This window comes from Lichenostomus cassidix, chromosome 1 (genome assembly GCF_008360975.1).
Source record: "Lichenostomus cassidix isolate B80296 chromosome 1, HeHo_3.0, whole genome shotgun sequence".
Taxonomy (NCBI): Eukaryota; Metazoa; Chordata; class Aves; order Passeriformes; family Meliphagidae; genus Lichenostomus; species Lichenostomus cassidix.
The window spans coordinates 84,833,235-84,850,182 of NC_139479.1; the positions used below are offsets into that span (position 1 = coordinate 84,833,235).

A 16,948-nucleotide genomic window follows, 5' to 3' on the forward strand; every position below is an offset into this window, starting at 1 on the left:
ATCTTAAGCTCCTATAAGTTTGCAGGAAAGGCTTTTGTATGGTTTAAAAGCCACATGAATTATAGGAAGTAAAAAATTTGGGACAGTTTCACATTTTGTAATGGAGAGGGAAACATCACTGCAGCAGCAACCAAAAAAGCCACCGTCTTCATTGGGAAAGTGATGAACAATACCATTTGGCTTTGGTATAAATGCTTGATGCACCCATATCTTGTGGGTGATGTGCATTTCTGGTCTCCACATCTCTTGCAGAGCACAGTGGCATTGCAGAAAGGCAGCTAAAAGGGCAAAGACATGGGCTGTCTTCCAAGAAGCAGCTAAAATAGTTGAGACTGTTCGCTATGAGAAGGAGGGAAGGAACACAGGTTTAAGTCATAAAGTCAGCAGGTAAAGCTGAATATGAACCATCAGCTCTCATGCTTTTACAGCCAGGGAACTTTTGATTAAACATTATGGGCTTTGATTTTAAAACGGGTGAAAGACCATACTAGTGCAGTGGAGAATTGGTGACAGTGGCCTCAGAATAGGTAGAATGTGGTGACAGGCTCTTAACCATTCACCCATGCAGGGCAAATCCCACTTGCACTTTGCAAGACTCTTCCCTTTTCAAGAGTCTCTGCATGACCCTTCCTTTCCCCAGGGCTCTCCTCTGCAGCTTTTCATAGGAAGCAATTATCCAGGTGGCTGGCAAGTGTTCGACACTCCCTTGTGTGCACAATGAAAATTTTTTTTTTTTTTAATTATAAGTGACTTATTCCTCATAGAAGTAATTTTTTAATGCTGCCTTCAGCAGGGTGTGCATGTGAACTTTATTTTAATTAAGGGTGAGGAATCTGTTTTACATAACTATATCCCAGATTCTCATGAGAGAGTGAAAACAGCCCTGAGGGATTGATGAAAAGGCCAGTGAAATCGGTTGCCTCACTGATGGGAGGCCTGATTCCAATCTCTCTTAGGTTTTCTCTGCCTGTGGGACTTGCTCCAAGCTGGTTGACAGCCAGAGGAATAGAACCAATGCAGAGGCACTGCCTCCTCACAGCCTTATTTTGGGCCACTAATTTGTGGTTCTGGGCAGATACTGGGGTGGCTGTTGCAGCTCTGCTCGAGGTTGTTTTCCCTGTGGTAGGAGTGGCCAAATGGGATGTGAATCTGCTTCCAAGCCCTTTCAGCCATGTCCTGATGGTGGCTCAGACAACTTCTGCCGGTGTGCATGTTGCCAGGGTATTATATTGCAATACTTGGTTCACCTATCTGTTTGGAACAGGGGTGCCTGTTGTGATCAAAATGTGGTTCTCACCAGCCAGCTGAATTGCTAATTTAATAGCAGTACTAATGAAATTGGGTCAAGGTGGTTCTCTGAATCTTTAAAAAAGAAAACAGTTGGTGCTGGAAGTCATAAACAAATGCTGTTGGCTAAAATTTGTTTTGAGCTGTAAAACCTGAAAGAGACGGAGCAGATGAATAAAAGGTTTCTGTACCATTAAGGAGGGAAAATCCAGGGTGTGTGCATGGCCTTTTGTTTGTTTGTTTTGCTGTTAAGAAAAAAGAAGTGATAAAGGTGTTAAAACTCAACTGTTGCAGTACTGGAACCAGGACATATAAATAAAAGAGGATCTCTTTCACTGTGCACAATGAGAATTATGAAAAACAAACCACAAACTCTGTAAAGAGGCCAATGAAGATTGAATCAAAGCTGCATGTCGCTAGCACCTGCTGCATGTTTGTGGTGACTGAAGCAAGCATCCCTTTCCGAAAGTCTCACATATTGGAGATAGTTTTACTTCCCTGTTATCAGAACCTCGATGTGGTGTTGAAGAAGCTGAACTGCTGATAGACTGCACAGCGGAGACCTTCAGCTGGATTCCTGCTGAATCTGGTGGTGGCTGGCAATTTTTTCTGATGCCAAAAGCCTAGAGAGGTTTGGCATGATGCCACCGCATGAGAACAATATTGGTTTTGTTCTATTTCTGCTTCTGCCCCAAGAGCTGTCTCTAGAGAGTGTCTAGAAATTTGGCTTCTCTTATCAGCATCTTATATGAATCAAAGGAGGGTTTTTTTATGCTCAGCTCTTAATGTTTTATTGAAGTGGCAGCTCATGCCATTGGTCTGAAAAGTGTTTAGGAGTTAAGATTAATGGGCAGTAACTGGTAGTGCTGGGGCTTTGCAGCCCCAGGCAGGTATCTGCCACCAGTCTCCTGGGGAAGGAGGTGGGGCAAAGATAAGCCTGTTGGAATAGGTGTCCTTCAGGTGTTCAGCAGAGCAACATAAATGAGTTCACTTTAGAGAGAAAGGAATGTGGTGGTCATGTCACAGCTTGGATGTGCTTTGCTTTGGGCTGAGTTCATAGGTTGAAGCATGTGCTTCGAGTGGAGGTCAACAGAGTCAGCCTGGTGTCAGGTGAGGGAAGTGGGGAACAAGGTCAACATCTGTCATGTCAGTCTGAGAGGATGTGCTGACAGCTTTAAGCACGTCAGAGTGCAGGAACTGTAGAGTAATGTCTGGTGAAATGTTCAGGCCTCTTTCTCTGGGAAAACATTTCTTTCATCTCAACAGGACAAGAGGAAATGGCCTCAAGATATTGCAGGGGAGGTTTAGATTAGATATTAGGAATTTTTTTTTTCAAATGAAGGGTTGTAAAGCATTGGAACAGAGTGCCTAAAGAAGTGGTGGAGTCACCATCCCTGGAAGTGTTCAGAAAATATGTGGATTTGGCTCTTGAGGACATGGTTTAATGGTGAATGTGGTGGTAATGCTGGGTTGATGGTTGGACTTGATGATCTTAAAGGTCTTTTCCAACCTTAATGATTCTGTGACATGAAAATCCTATTCCTGGCATAGGTGGTCAGAACAAGAACACTATCAGTTGTGCCAGGAGCAGTGATCCAAATCTCTGCTTCATGCGACTTGTGCCCTGTAGGGAGTAGGGTAGAGTTCTGTAATCACTTGATAGTTTCAACCAGGAATAAATCTGTGATGCTCATTCAGGCAGAAAGGAAAAAGGGAGTGAGCAGTGTCAATGTCTCCGATTGGGAAAGTTGTACAGGAGGTGGATAAGGATGGCAGACTGCTGCCAGTTTTCTTCCTGCTCTCTGAGCTGTTTCCATTCTGAGTGTGGTACCAGCCCCTGTAGCTTCTGCCTGGCAGCCTCTTCCAGCAGCAGATGCCTGCTCCATGCCTTGCTCCAAAGTCACTTGCAAAATTAGCAGAGGGTTGCAGGTGCAGAATCAGAACAGGACAGAAGCCTGGAAGATGTTTCTTCTCTGCTGTTAACTTGTGTGACCTTTCTCAACTAACTTTAGCTGTGTACTCAGTTTACAGAAGGGTAGTAGAGCTATTGTTCACTTTCAGGTATTCTGTGTTACCCAGCAGATGATGTTCCTTCACCCATGTTAGTAACATTTTATCACTGAGTAGTGTTTTATGGATGAATGGTTTTCTGTGCAGTGCTTAAAATTTAGGGAAAGGATCCTGAAATTTTATGAGCCTCTTGCATAGGCAGTGTTGGCCAAGGGGGTGGGGAAGGAGGAGGAGTATCCTCTTCTGCAGAGACTCTTGTGCATTTTCCCTTCCAAAATAATTTCAGGCTATTTATTTATACCAAGCCTTCATTAATTCATCATACAGTAAAACAGCAGATAGAAGATTCTTTTGGAAAGCTGTACAGATTGGAAGATACTTCAATACATAAGCTGTAAGCAAAGAAATAAGAACATCCTAAGGAATAATATGAAGTGTAATGCTCTCTGGGACTGCTACACAGCTGCAAAGCAATGGGTGAAGTCAGATTTTTGCCCACACAGCTCTCCTAAGCCTGAGTACTTTGAGTTTTACTTTGCTTGCTTTGGCTTCTGAGACAGCCGGTGTCTGGAGCTGAGGCACTCCGGTACTTTGCTTAGTGTCCCCAAAAGACCTGCAAACTTAGCCAAGCTTTTGGGCTTGAAAGAGATGAGCTGCGTAGCTTGAATTGCAACTGGGTGCCTCTAGTTCTGAGAGGCTGTTATGACTGCGACCTTTTGAAATCTTGTTCAAACTGTTTTTGTTGCACTCAGACAGGAATGTTATGTTCTTTGTTCCGCCTCCTAAAAGGCAAACCTTTCTGTATAGGCCGCTTGTGGCTTTTAGAGCTTGATATATATGGGTCAGGGGAGGAAGCAGGCATAGACTGTTGGATGTTTTCAAGCTGCTGAAAAAGTTCTACTGAGTACATGAAGTGGGTTTTAAGATCCCAGCTGAATTTTTGCAAATAACCTCTGTCTTGATTAGGAACAGAAATAAGCTCCCAAATGTGAATTACTTCCAACTTGTGTGTGCACAAGCAAGTGGGCTGACTCTTCTCTGAGACAGACCTGTGTGGTAAAGGGTTACATGCTTAATTATGAACTCCTTCTTCTCCTGGAAGGAAGCATGCAACATCTCAGCTACTATTATTGAAATGTAATTGTTTTTCAAGCAGAATAAAAATATGCATTCAGTAGTTAAACTTAAAGGTTTGCATTGCCTCTTGGAAGGGCTCTTCTTGATACCTGTACACCTTTAGGTATGTGTCTTTACAGAATCAGACTGTCTGAGGTGGGAACTCCAGAAGTCATCTGGCCTCACCTGCTGTGCTCAAGCAAGGCCACTCACAGCCAGTTGCCCAGGACAGTGCCCAGACAGCATTTGAATATCCCCAAGGATGGAGACTCCACCACCTTTCTGGCCAGCCTGTGTCAGTGTTTGGTCATCCTCACAGTGAAAAAATGTTTTGTGATGTTCAGAGGGGCCTCTGTGTTTCACTTTGTGCCCATGGCCTCTGGTCCTGGCACTGGGCATTACTGACAAGAGCCTGGCTCCATTTGCTTTGCACCCTCCCCAGAGGGATTTATATAAATTGATGAGATCTCCTTGGGCCTGCTCTTCTCTCAGCTGAACATTCCTAGCTCTGTCAGCCTTTTATCATAGAAGAGATGCCCCCCTCAGCATCTTTGCAGCCCTTTGCTGGACTCTCTCTGGTCTGTGTGTGTCTGTCATACAGGTAAGCCCAGAAGTGGACACAGCATTCCAGGTGTGGCCTCACCAGTGCTGAGGAGAGGTGCAGGATCATCTGCTTTGAACCTATTGGCAATACTTGACCTCATACAGCCCAGGATACCATTTGCCTTCTTGGCTGCAAGGACCCACTGTGGCTCATGTTCAGCTTGGTGACTGTCAGGACCCCAGATCCCTTTCTGCCAAAGTGTTTTCCAGCTGGGTGATATGTAGGTGCCTGTGGTTGTTCCTCCCTGAGTGCAGAACTTTGTTTCTCCTTGCTGAATTTCATGAGGTTCCTGAGGGCCCATTTGTGGTTCCCTGGGTCTTCTGGAAGACTGGGATTGACATTTGCTTTCCTCCAGTCTGTGGACCCTTCTGCCAGTTGCCATGATTGATCAAAAATTACTGAACCTGGCCTCACAATGTCATCTGCCAGCTCCCTTGGCATTCCTGGGTGCTTATTCCCATGTACTTACTTTGAGTCTCTATCTGTAGATGTGAACAGAAACTTCTAGAGAAGGGCTAAGGCTTGAAATTCAAGCTGCTCTTTGGTCCTCCTTTCTTCTCTTCCTCTCTCCATTGCCTGCTGACCTCAGTCCTCGAGTACTGCTAGAGGATCTTTGCTTGCGTGACAAGGCTGTTGTGGGTTTGGCTTTAGATTTAAAGCCTACAGGTAATGTGGCTTTAAAGCCAGGACACCTCTTCTGCAAAGGTTCTTATGCTCTGTGGGGCTTCTTCTGAGGTGGTGGTGTCACACACATACACAATTTGGTGTGTGTCTCCTGTGCAGTGTTTGCTCTTTATTCCTGGCTGAGAATGGGAGTCTGCCACAAGGACTGACTGTGCAACTTCAGCTCAAACTGCCTTAACTCACACTATTTACTTTGGAAATTACAGTTTCAATTGCTGCTGATAACCCAGCTGATTGTTATGTTTTACTTTTAGCACTGTTTTTTTAGTTCTTTCCTTAATTACTTATGTAAATAATTTTAGAAGACTTAGCATTAATTTTGGAGAAGCTGGCGTATGGGGCTGCAAGGCTAGCAGCAGGTGCTGTAAGTAATCAGTCTTCTAAATTAAGCAACACTTTCTGAGGCAGTAGGTTAATTTCTGGGTAAGCAGCCTGCATACAGATTCTTGGAATCAGCTGGATTGTGACCCAGCAAGTGACTCAAGGCTTTGTGTAGGTTTAATCACTTGGGTTGTCTCACTGAAGCCTTTCATTTTTAGAGGAAACTGGGGCTGTGCTTGAATGTCTGTTGAAACTGTGTTACCACGTTGAAATTTCTGTCACCTGGCTTTGTGCTTGTCTTTGTAGCTCAGTCTTCGTTGCCTTTGGAGTTGTATTTTGAGCATGGGAAGTGTCATGGCTTGACCTGTCAAGCTGCCTGGAGCCAGGGTATCTTTCATAGAATGGTTTGGGTTGGAAGGGACCTTAAAGGTCATCTCATTCTAACCCCTCTGCTATGGGCAGGGACACTTTCCATTAGACCAGGTTGCTCAAATTGAGAGCTTTGTGCCATTTCTTTTTCCACCTTTATGTGTGTGAGCGAATTTCTCAAAAAATAGTTCCTCTAATATCTCTAGTGGAGTTCTTATGGGACCTGTAAACAGTAACTATTGACCAGATTGTGCTCAAGTGCTCCCTGTCACTTTTGCATTGTCACAGCTCTGGCCAGCATTGTTCCTGCTCAGGGCTTGGAGATTGACTATTCTTTGTAAAACCACTGAGTCTGTGAGGCTGGTGGGGTCAGTGGTGTTTGTGACTTGAAAACATAAATGACTTTTCGTAGGCTCTGCAGAGCTCTGAGGAAATTGGTAAAATCTTAATTTCTGTTACTACACAGAGTATGATTTTGGAGCACATTGTCTCACTTGTGGAGTAGGAAGGTGCAGTTTTTACAAGCTCAAGCTCTCTTTAAAATCTATCCTCCTGTGTATGTGAAGATTGTGCCGAAAAGTAATGGGAAAAGTGGAATTTCTACTTACTTGGAATCCCATGTAAAGTGGAATAGAGCAGAAAAAAATGCCCTTCTCCAAGCGTTCAGGAAAGGAGAGAACTTAGGAGAGCTGGAGAGAAAAAGTGGATTTTTGGTGCCTCTATGTGACTGTAAACTGGGATTTGTCCCTCCTCTGACATAGAGTTGGTGTTTCCTGTGCCTGTGCATGCTGCACCTAATTATCAAACTGGTGCTTGAAAGCACACCTGCTAGAAAGGTCTGAAGCTACTTCCTGCACTCTTTAGCTTGACTTTTTGCTGTGGTCAATCATCTTGAGACCAAAATGCTCTTAGGCTTGAAAGTCAGTGTTGGGATACAGCCCTTTTATATTTAAAAATGTTAATAATCCAAATGACAGGCTTCTGAAGGTAGAGCCCAATTCTTGTGAACAATGTTACAGAATAACATGGCTCTTGTAATTGGTTTAGAGGTCTGTAAAATCTTTAATTCTCTTCTCTAGATTAATACTTTACTCATTTCTTTGCTCTGAAATCTTGAAGAGGCACAGTTAACAAGTGCAGAGTCAACAAACGATATTGTACTATCTGCTCTATAATGGAAACAAGATGTATAAGCAATTTGGATTTTGGATAGCTCAGCTTTACTTGAAAACCTGAATTCTCATGTAGCTCTAAAAGCAAACAGTCCCCTTTAGGTGACATTCTGGTTCTGTAGGAATTGGGACTGAAATTTCTTTTTTGAAGAAATGGTGAAGAGGAAGTCATACGCAGGCTCTCCACTCTTTATGGGTCTTCTGACAGTGGATACCTTGTGGGTTTAACAGATGATCCAAATGCATATTGATGCACTCACATGATCCCAGTGTATTCTGTGGAGTGCTGTGAGATGTCTGTAAGCTTGGGAATGGAGAGGTTCAATGGCCAGGAGCTGGATGGACAATGAGTTGGTGATGGGAGCATAGAAACATCCTGATCTTGGACAGCCTTTTCAAAGTGGACCAGAATTTGAGCTCTCTTAAATCCTGTGGAATAGAAAGCAGGGACATCTTGTTTCCCAGATGATATAGCAGTGTGTGGGCCATAAGTATTGAAAGCACCAGGTAATGAAGTGATCAGGTGTCTTGAAGGTTGACTTTATGAATGGACTTCTGAGGAGACAGCAGAGGACCAAAATTCTCTGCTCTGGATTTGTGGATTTTGAGTGGAATAGGTAATTTAAGAATATTGCTTTGCACCTTTCTCACTGACTGCCCTAAACTCAGTCTATCCAAATATTTTTTGCAGGCTGCATGAAGAATTTGTAATGCCTTCAGTTATCAAAAGCAGAACTTGAAGGAATCTTGTCCCATACCAAAGATTTGTACGGTGTGTTAGGGAACTTGGACATGTTAATAAAAACAAAATATTACTCTACCACTCTCTCCTCTGAAATTAAAAGTGTCAAGCAAATTGCTGAAACAGTAGATGGAAAGTTGGCAATTAAGTTTGTGTGGCAATTTGATTCTGTTCTCCTAAAATACCTCTGGAGAGCATCCAACTGTAGCTCTGCTCTGATCCCAAGACTACCCTGCAGATGCCCTTACAGGCTGTAAGCAGCAAGCTCTGGCGGTCTGTTCTGTGTAGTTGCTAGAAAGCTTCAAAATCTGGTTTGCTCTCAGAGGGCTTTCCATTTGGGAAAGGAACTGATACCATTCCAATTTTAACTCTGGAAGAGGAAGGGAAAATATAAAAGCTTCAGAGATGCAAGTTTTTGTCTAGACTGTGGAGCCAGCTGGGTGTCTTGTTCTGTCTTGTCAGGCTGCCTTCTCATTTGGGGCTCTGTCTGAGTGGTTGACAAGTGCACTGGCTCTGTGAAAATAAACCCATTTTTGGTGTGGCCAATGAACCCTGGTCTCCTATGACCATCCTCTGCCACAGTTGTTTCATCAGTGCTTTACTGATCCATACAAATGCAGTCTCCTCTCCTTGTCCTTTCACAGTCATAATTTGAAAATCTTTCCTCTGTTTTTGCCTTAAAAATTACTTTTGAAGTGAAAGATCCCTTTTGTTTTACTGACTATAAAGTCTGCATGGTAATCATAGGGTAATTGCTGTGTTAGCTGAGATATTGCAGTGTTTCTGCAGGACAAAACTGCTCCAAGCAGGAGCAGTTCAACTTCTCTCAGTCAAACCCCAGGGGCCAGGGATGAGGAACTTCCTCGGTTTTCTGCTCAGCAGTGACAGTGGTATCTGTGTGGATACTATTTATTGCAGTGTAAGTAATAGTTTAATGGCCTTGCATGCGATAAAGTGCTGTTTCGTGCTGCTGTGTGGTTTTCAATAGTATGTCAGAGAATTACTTACGCCTTTTAATCTGCATCATTCAAGAAGGTAATATTTTAAAAATATGATTATGATATCAAGGGTTTGGGAAGTGAAGGGTGGAGGGGTTTTTGCTGCTCCAAAAATTTCCTGTCTAGAGAATGTAAGTCATAAACATGATGATGATGGGATTTTTTTTCTCTTTGTTTTGTTCTTTTTTTTTTCTTTCAGTCAGGCTTCTTTCGTTCTGCATTTGGATCCTCTTAAAAATGACAAGTTTCAAGGGAAAACACAACCATACTGAATAACCTGTGGAAGTCTTCTGTCATTTGATAACTAATTGTTGCTTTTAGAGTGGAACCTGTCTTTCTCTTCATCAGTGTGTTGCTTAGCTGTGCTCTTGCTCCATAATGAGTCATGTTTCAGCCTCTGAAAGACCAACTGTCCTTGACTGTCTTTTAAACTTTTTTTTTTAATCATTTGTTTGGGTTATTTTCTGTTCGTTGTTGTCAGGGAGCTGCTGTGATAGCTAAAGAGGCTGCTCCTCTTACCTGTTGTATCCCAGTTGCTGCATTGATTATTTACAGGGATATGATCTGACTTACACCACAGGTGTTGATCCTGCCATGTGCAAACCCCTGCTGCCTCCAGGGATCCAAATAAAGGATCTTTTTAAGAATTAGATGCTACAGACTCTGTGCTGTTGTCTGTAGAACCAGTGGCTTCAGTTTGGGCAGGATCCAGGGCCCCATTCAGAGCAAGGGTACTGTAGGAAGCCTTTGGCCCCTGGAATACATGAGCTGGGTGTTGCTCAGCTCCCCACAGGATCAAGGCCAGACTGGGTTGAACAGGGCTCACAGACATGTTTCCCTCAGGGAAGATGCTCAGCTCTGGCACATACTTGCCTGGTCAATATTTGCTTAGTTAAGAGTGGGACAGGGATGGGAAAGATCATCGGCCAGTGGTAAGCTGGTTTCCTGAGCATCAGTGCCATTAGATTTGGGTTCCAATGCACCATGTGGGCAGCAATTGGCCTCTCAGACCTTGGTGCTTCCTGGCTGTAAACCCATCCACCTTGTCCCAGGTTGTGTTTGGCATGGCAGTAGCTGTTTTAGGGCAGTGGTGGAAGTTCGGGTTGGGAAAAGATGAGGATTTGGTGGTGGTGCTGGAAAGAAGTTCTAGAAAAGCATCTGAAGGTGGGGTATTATTGCACAAGTTAAATGATATCCTGGATGCAACTGCTGTGTGGTTTTGCTTTTTTCCCCCCTCCTTTAAAAGTGTGGTTCGTTTGGCACTGAGTTGCTATCAGAGAGGGGTTTTTAGCCACTGTGCTTTTGAAATCAACATGCTAAACCCCCTTGGAAGTGCAAGAATATGTGCATATGCAGACTGGTGTTCGTTGAATTCAATTGTTACAAAATACACCCTTGGAAACCTCATCTGGGATGGTGTTGGCATGTCCCTCACATTTTGCCAGCTTTCAGAGGCTGTCAGGTAGTACTGTGTGGGAAATGTTACAGGGATAAATCCTGAAATCCTAATTTGGGCCAAACTCCCACTGTTTTCAGTGGGTGGCTTGCTGGCATTAAGACCAAGTACCCTCAGCTATCACAGATGACCTTTCTGTCTTTTAAAAGTCAAGGAGACTGAGACTTGATGCCTGTATCTTGTGTTAGATATTAAACTGCAGGATTGCAGCCCTTAAAGTCTGTACATGTGCTTAGATTTGTGAACAAGAAGTTGGTTAACCAAAAACATTTCCAGTAACTGTTCTTTAGATTCTCAGTAGTGCTGGTGAAATGCCAGAGATCTGGAAACAGAAATTAGCTGGTGCTTTAGAGCAGTGCATGAAGAAGACACTCATTCTGTGTAGGGGAAACACTGATGTTCTGAAAACTACTTTTCATAAATGGAGAAAATATAACTCCATGTGTTTTAAAGTGAAAACTTTAAATTCATTCAAAATATCAGCACAAATTTATTGAAACACTTTGCTTAGATAAGTGATTTTTATTCTTTTAGGAGACTGTTTATGAAATGGCCACAACTTTTGTCAGCATATTGCTTTCCAGTAAAATTGAATTAAATGTATTTTAAAAATTAATAGTCTGAAAGTAGGTACCTGAAGTTTCTGACTGTTACCAGATAATTGAGATCATACGTTGATCTGGCTTCTTCTCTCTGTGCAAGAAAGAGGGAAGATGTGTTTGTGTTGGCAGCACTTAAGAAAATCAAACAATATCCCAACAGTAAGAAAAGAAAAAGGCCCAAATCCCTTCAGAAAATGTTGCTGTGCAAACCTTGTCTGGCAGAATGTCTACCCAGCTGAAGTAAGAGCTTCACCTCAGTGGAGCATTGCCATTAAAGTCTGACTGAACCCAACTTGGTGTCAGCCTTAAATGTTATGCAAGGGCACCCCAAGAACTTGCTCAAATGCAGCTGAGGCTCTGAAGTCCACACTGTATTGTTTTCCTTCCCCATTTCCCCGTAGATGGTCTCTGCCTATTCATATTTCAAGCTCAGGAGAGCTCTTCTGCCCCATCACTGGGAATCCAAGGGGGAAGAAGGGTTTTCACATCCTTCCATGCCCCCCTTTACCTCTGAGTTTCCCATCAGGACTGCATACACAGCTCTCTTTTCTTAAGTCTTCTCCTTTCCCCTTCTTTTCCTTGTTTCTTGTGCTGAGGTTGCAGAAGCACCTGGAAGGGATTCTTCTCATGCTGTGTGCTCTGTAACTACCTGAATTGCCTTTCCTTTGAAGAGATGACTGATTGGAGGAAGCAGAGCAGACAAGAAGTGCTTGAGCTTTCTCCCCTTCTTGTGCCTCCAAGATCACAAATGAGGTCTGTGAGAAGTGGGACAAGAGCTGTTATCTCCCAAGTACCAGGACTCTACTTCACACACTAAAATTCATAATGAGGGTGTTGGAGTACTGATCCCAACTCCTCTGCTGATTTTCTGCTCAAGGTTTTCACAAACTCTTAATTTGTCTTCGTCTCTAAACTGGGGCCTTGGATACTGAGGAGTAAAAAATACATGCTTCAGACAAGTAGTTTGAATGATACTGAGTATCTCTCTCCTTTAAAGCCTCACTGTCACTTTGTGTGGCTTGTGATTTGAGAATTGCTGAGGTTGGCAGGAACCTTTGTGGATATTCCAGTCCAATTCCCCCCTAAAGTGGTGGGAGCTGAAACAGTTTGATCAGAGGCATGTCCAGTGGGGTTTTGAGCATCCCCAAGGATGGAAATTCCCAGTATTTTTCTGAGCAATCTGTAGTTTTGTAGGTTCTGTTGTTTTGTGTCTGTCTCCTCTTGTCCCCACCCAGAGAAAAAGTGTGGTTTTGTTGTGGGGTTTGTTCTTACATTTAAATGGAATTTCCTGTGTTTCAGTTTGTGCCCACTGACTCTTGCCCTGTTGCTGGATACCACCAAGAGGAGCCTGGTTCTATCTTCTTTACAACTCAATCAGGTATTTATGCACATTGATAAGACCCCTCTGAGCTTCTTCTGCAGGCTGAAGAGTCCCAGCTCTTTCAGCCTCTCCTCATATGCCAGCTACTCCAGTCCCTTAATCATCTTTGTGGACCTTTGCTAGACTCTCATCTGTATATCCACATCTCTGGCAGCACACCCACCTGGTCTGTCAGCCACCACTCCCAATACTGTATCATCTTCCAGCTTCCTGAAAGTGGACTCTGTGCTGTCAGCCATCATCTTTCCTTTAGGAAGAACTGAGAGCCCTGGGTGAAGTTTTTAATGAATCAAATCTCTCAACAGTTCTTGAAAGTATATTGCTGTTCACTTGGGAAAGTCAGACAGCGATGAGGCAGCTTCACTAACCCTAAAAGAACATTAAATACTGTGCTCTGTAGTAAAGGACTTCATTATTATTGTTTAGGACTTTAATTCCTTGAATCTCTGATACTTCATGCAATTCCAGCTCAAGCCCTTTGCTAACACCATAGCAACCTGCTATAAATGGCACTATATAATGTGGCTTGTTGGCCTAACGCTGGACAAGGAATGGTTTCTAGGGTAGGAAATCCATGGGGTCAGTAAGAAGAGTGCAGTAGAATGAGAGAAAAATCCTATTGTTATTTTATAGTGTTGCAAAGTGATTTTTCTTTTTCTCTCCTAAACTGTGCCCTAGAGGAAATAGGGGCGTCAACTGAAATTCTCTCAGTGCTTTATCTATATCCCCCTCCCCCAAAACTTACATCCTAGGCACAGTCTAAACCTCTGGGTGAACAGATGGTGTTGAGAGGGGGAGGGAGGGGGAACAATTTGCATCTAAATAGCTGAAATAAAAAAGGGTCATGTCCCACAGACCAGCCCCACTCACCTGCTGTTTAAATCCCCCTGAGAAAAAGGCAAACACACTTAGTTTTTTAACGTCTGCGTCAGCTGTACTTGCTCTCTGAAGCTTTCTGCCCTAAAAAAGCTGCAGTCCTGTGCATCTTGCTGTATGGATTCTGTTTTGCCCCCAGAAAGGACGAACTTTTAAGGATTTAGTTCTTTGAATGCAGTTGACAGCTGTGTCACTTCTGTTCAGCCCTCCCACCAGAGTGACTGCTGCTGCTGGTTATTGTAATTAGCACAAGCACTAATGATACAGAAAAGGTTGAAACCAAATATTACCTCTTCTGTCAGCTTGCTACTCACATGGCTGCCTGATTCCATCTTCAGAGGTGCTCTTGCCATATGGTCCTGTGGCTTCATGCTGCAATATTCTGTGCTGGATGTGTGTGTGTGTAGGTGGGATGGGCTTTGGCTCTAGTGACCACCAAGCTGCAGCCCCGTGGTGATCCTGATCCTGCAGGACGGTGGCATGGTGTTGGATGGCTGTGCTTAATCCTGCAGGAATGCAAGGCCAAATTGCTTTGGCTTCCTGACTGTGTTCTGCAAAAATTTGTCAGGTCTGACTAAGACCTTGGTGCTTTGTAATGATTTTGTTTTGGAGTGTAAAGGTCATTTGCACACCACTGTTACACATTCATGGAGACTGCTGTGGGTCTACCCCCTTTTCTGGCAGCAAGAAGTGAGGTTTTGTCTCTTCAGGCAGACTTTCTCAAACGTTAAGGCTGTGGACAGCCTGTAATAAGGAAAATCTCCCAGTTCTTCATAATCACACATTCACTGCCCTGAAACCATCCTACCTTATTTCCCAGTGATATTTGGAGAGGCAAGAGGGCTTTGCAGATGAAATTTAGTCAAAGTGCAAAAGACCAAGATGAGCAAAACCTGGTTCTACCCACCAGGCCCTTGGAATTCTACACTCAAATGCTAAAAATAAATAATGTGACAATAGTCCAAGTGGTTCAGAAACTTTATTACTTCCGTCTGTTTACATCTTCTCTACTTCCCAAGAAGTCAGAGGCACTGGAAAGTTGAGTTTGGCAGACTGGAAGGCTCAGCAGGATGAGTGGTAAAGATGATGTCTGGGGACCCACCACTGTGTTCTGTGTGTTGACCTGGTAGAATAAAATGTCTGCAGAGGAGGATTTCTATTTCTGGAATTGCAAGACTTTGAATCTCTTCTTTCCTCAGCACAAGCCTGGAGGGAAATGGTGAGGTTAACCTTTGCTAAGACGCTGGGCCCTTCCTCCCACAAGTGTCTTGGAAGAGGAAATGGCCTCAAGAAGTGTCTTCGTTTTCTTTTCTCATTTAATTCACCAGTATATTTCAGTATTGTGAGTGGTAGTGGTTGATGTGCATGAGGGCAACGGGAATTTGGGCAACAACCTTGTTTATATGCCTCGGGGGAATAGGTTTATTTATTTTATAATTTAATATAGATTTCAGTTAATGGAAACAAGATCTGGTGTATGAATACTTACAGAAGTAATCAGGCAATGTGCAATACCAAATTATATTAATTTAGAGCTGTCTGTTGTACTTTATGACTCCCTGCAACTATTTTTCTTTTTGGTATTTTGTCACTTGAGGATAACTCTTGAATAAATGGTCGTATCACATGATGTATACTCACTGTCTGGGAGTAAACAAAGTAAGTGAGTAACTTGGGTGGTGCAAGTTATATACACACATGCACACATAAATGTGTGTGATGCAGGCAGGGAGCTGGTTCTGGCAGCTGTGCTGCTGTTCTTTCCTATGGATAAAATGCTTGTTATGCAGCAGAGCCCCACAGATCATGTAAGAGCAGATCCAGAAAGGAAAGATGATATTGGAAATATTTTTTTCTCTGTTTTTAAAAACAAAAAATTGTAAATTGGGCAGCTGTAGCAGGGGTGCATGTTCCTTTTTGACAAAGGAGGCAAAAGGGGGAGTAGGAGGAAATAAGTGCCCTTTGAGTTGATGTTTGCAGGTAGTGGGATGAAGAGTGGGAAAACTGGATTTCGTAGAATCATAGAATGGTTTGTGTTGGAAGGGGACCCTAAAGATCATCTGGTTTCAATCCCTTGCCATGGGGACTGCCTTCCACTGCACCAGGTTGCTCAAAACCCCATCCAACCTGACCTTGAAGACTTCCAGGGTATGGTATCCACAGCTTCTTGGGCAGCCTGTTTCAGTGCCTCACTACCCTCACAGGAAAGAATTTCTTCCTAGTATCTAATCTAAACCTGCTCTCCATCTTAAGGCCATTCCCCCTTGTTCTGTAACTCCATGCCCTTGTCCAAAGTCACTCTCCAGCTCTGTTGTAGCCCCCTTTAGGTACTGGAAGGTGCTCTAAAGTCTCCCTGGAGCCTTCCCTTCTCCAGGCTGAACAATTCCAGCTCTCTCAGCTTGTCCCCCTAGCAGAGGTGCTCCAACTCTTTGAGCATCTTTCTGGTCTTTTCTGGTTTTGCTCCAGCAGGTCCACATCCTTCTTACACTGAGGTCCCCAGAGATGGATGCAGCACTCCAGGTGGAGTCTCACCAGAGTGGAGCAGAGGTGGAGAATCCCCTTACTCTACCAGAGATGTAGGCTGCTTTTATTTTAGCAGGTTTCTTTTTGTTTCTTTTATTAAGTGGCTTACCAAGTGGCTGACTGACATTGGAACATTTATTTCTGTATCTTCCCAAGCTCTCTAACTGGAAGAGGAACTTGCTGTACAGAAGGGACCATTCTGGTAGTTTACAGTGTTATTTCAATCACTTTCTCTGTGTGGAACTAAAATACTAAATAAAAAGATGTGCTGGATTGGAACCACGCCTAAAGCAATTCTCAGCATAATGGGATTATTTGACTGATTTTTAATTAAATTAGAATTCTAACTAGATTGTTTTGAGCATACATACAGCTCTGGTTTGTTGTTGTTAGTCTAATTGCCTCCTAAATTAAAGATACCAATATTCTAATCTACCTTCTCCCTTGGGATCCTGGCATTGAAGAGGGTGTGGAATGCTATGTACATGATTTACAGGCATGCAAGATAGAAAATGATCTTTAAAGGCATTAGCCAAAACTTAGGTCTTCCCTTTACCTGCGATGTCTTGACAGAGAATGATGAATTGTTATTTTTCGGTATGTATTTATTTCCTGTCCTGACAGGTCTTTTAAATGGTTAGAAATGTCACCTGAGAAAAATGTCAATAATCTCGGCCTTCGAGGAAGAAGCAGTTAATGAATCTCCAGGGAAATACCCAGAGTACAGATGCTCCATGGGGAAGAAAAGGTTAGGAGCCAGTGGATCAAGGGTTGTAGACAATGCATCATCTCAGATCTAAGATGGAA

The 16,948-nt window shown here is 43.3% G+C and overlaps 1 protein-coding gene across 10 annotated transcripts in view; it reads left to right on the forward strand.

The window, feature by feature from the left end:
• The window catches only part of PAK1 (p21 (RAC1) activated kinase 1), an 89,483-nt gene that overhangs the window by 27,846 nt on the left and 44,689 nt on the right, over positions 1-16,948 (forward strand). For 2 of the 10 annotated variants that reach the window (XM_085066640.1, XM_085066621.1), the window contains exon 2: positions 12,661-12,739. The exons of the other annotated variants lie outside the window; for them this stretch is intronic. The gene's annotated coding sequence lies outside the window, so the exon portion shown is untranslated. The remainder of the gene's footprint in view (positions 1-12,660; positions 12,740-16,948) is intronic. 10 annotated transcript variants of the gene reach the window in all.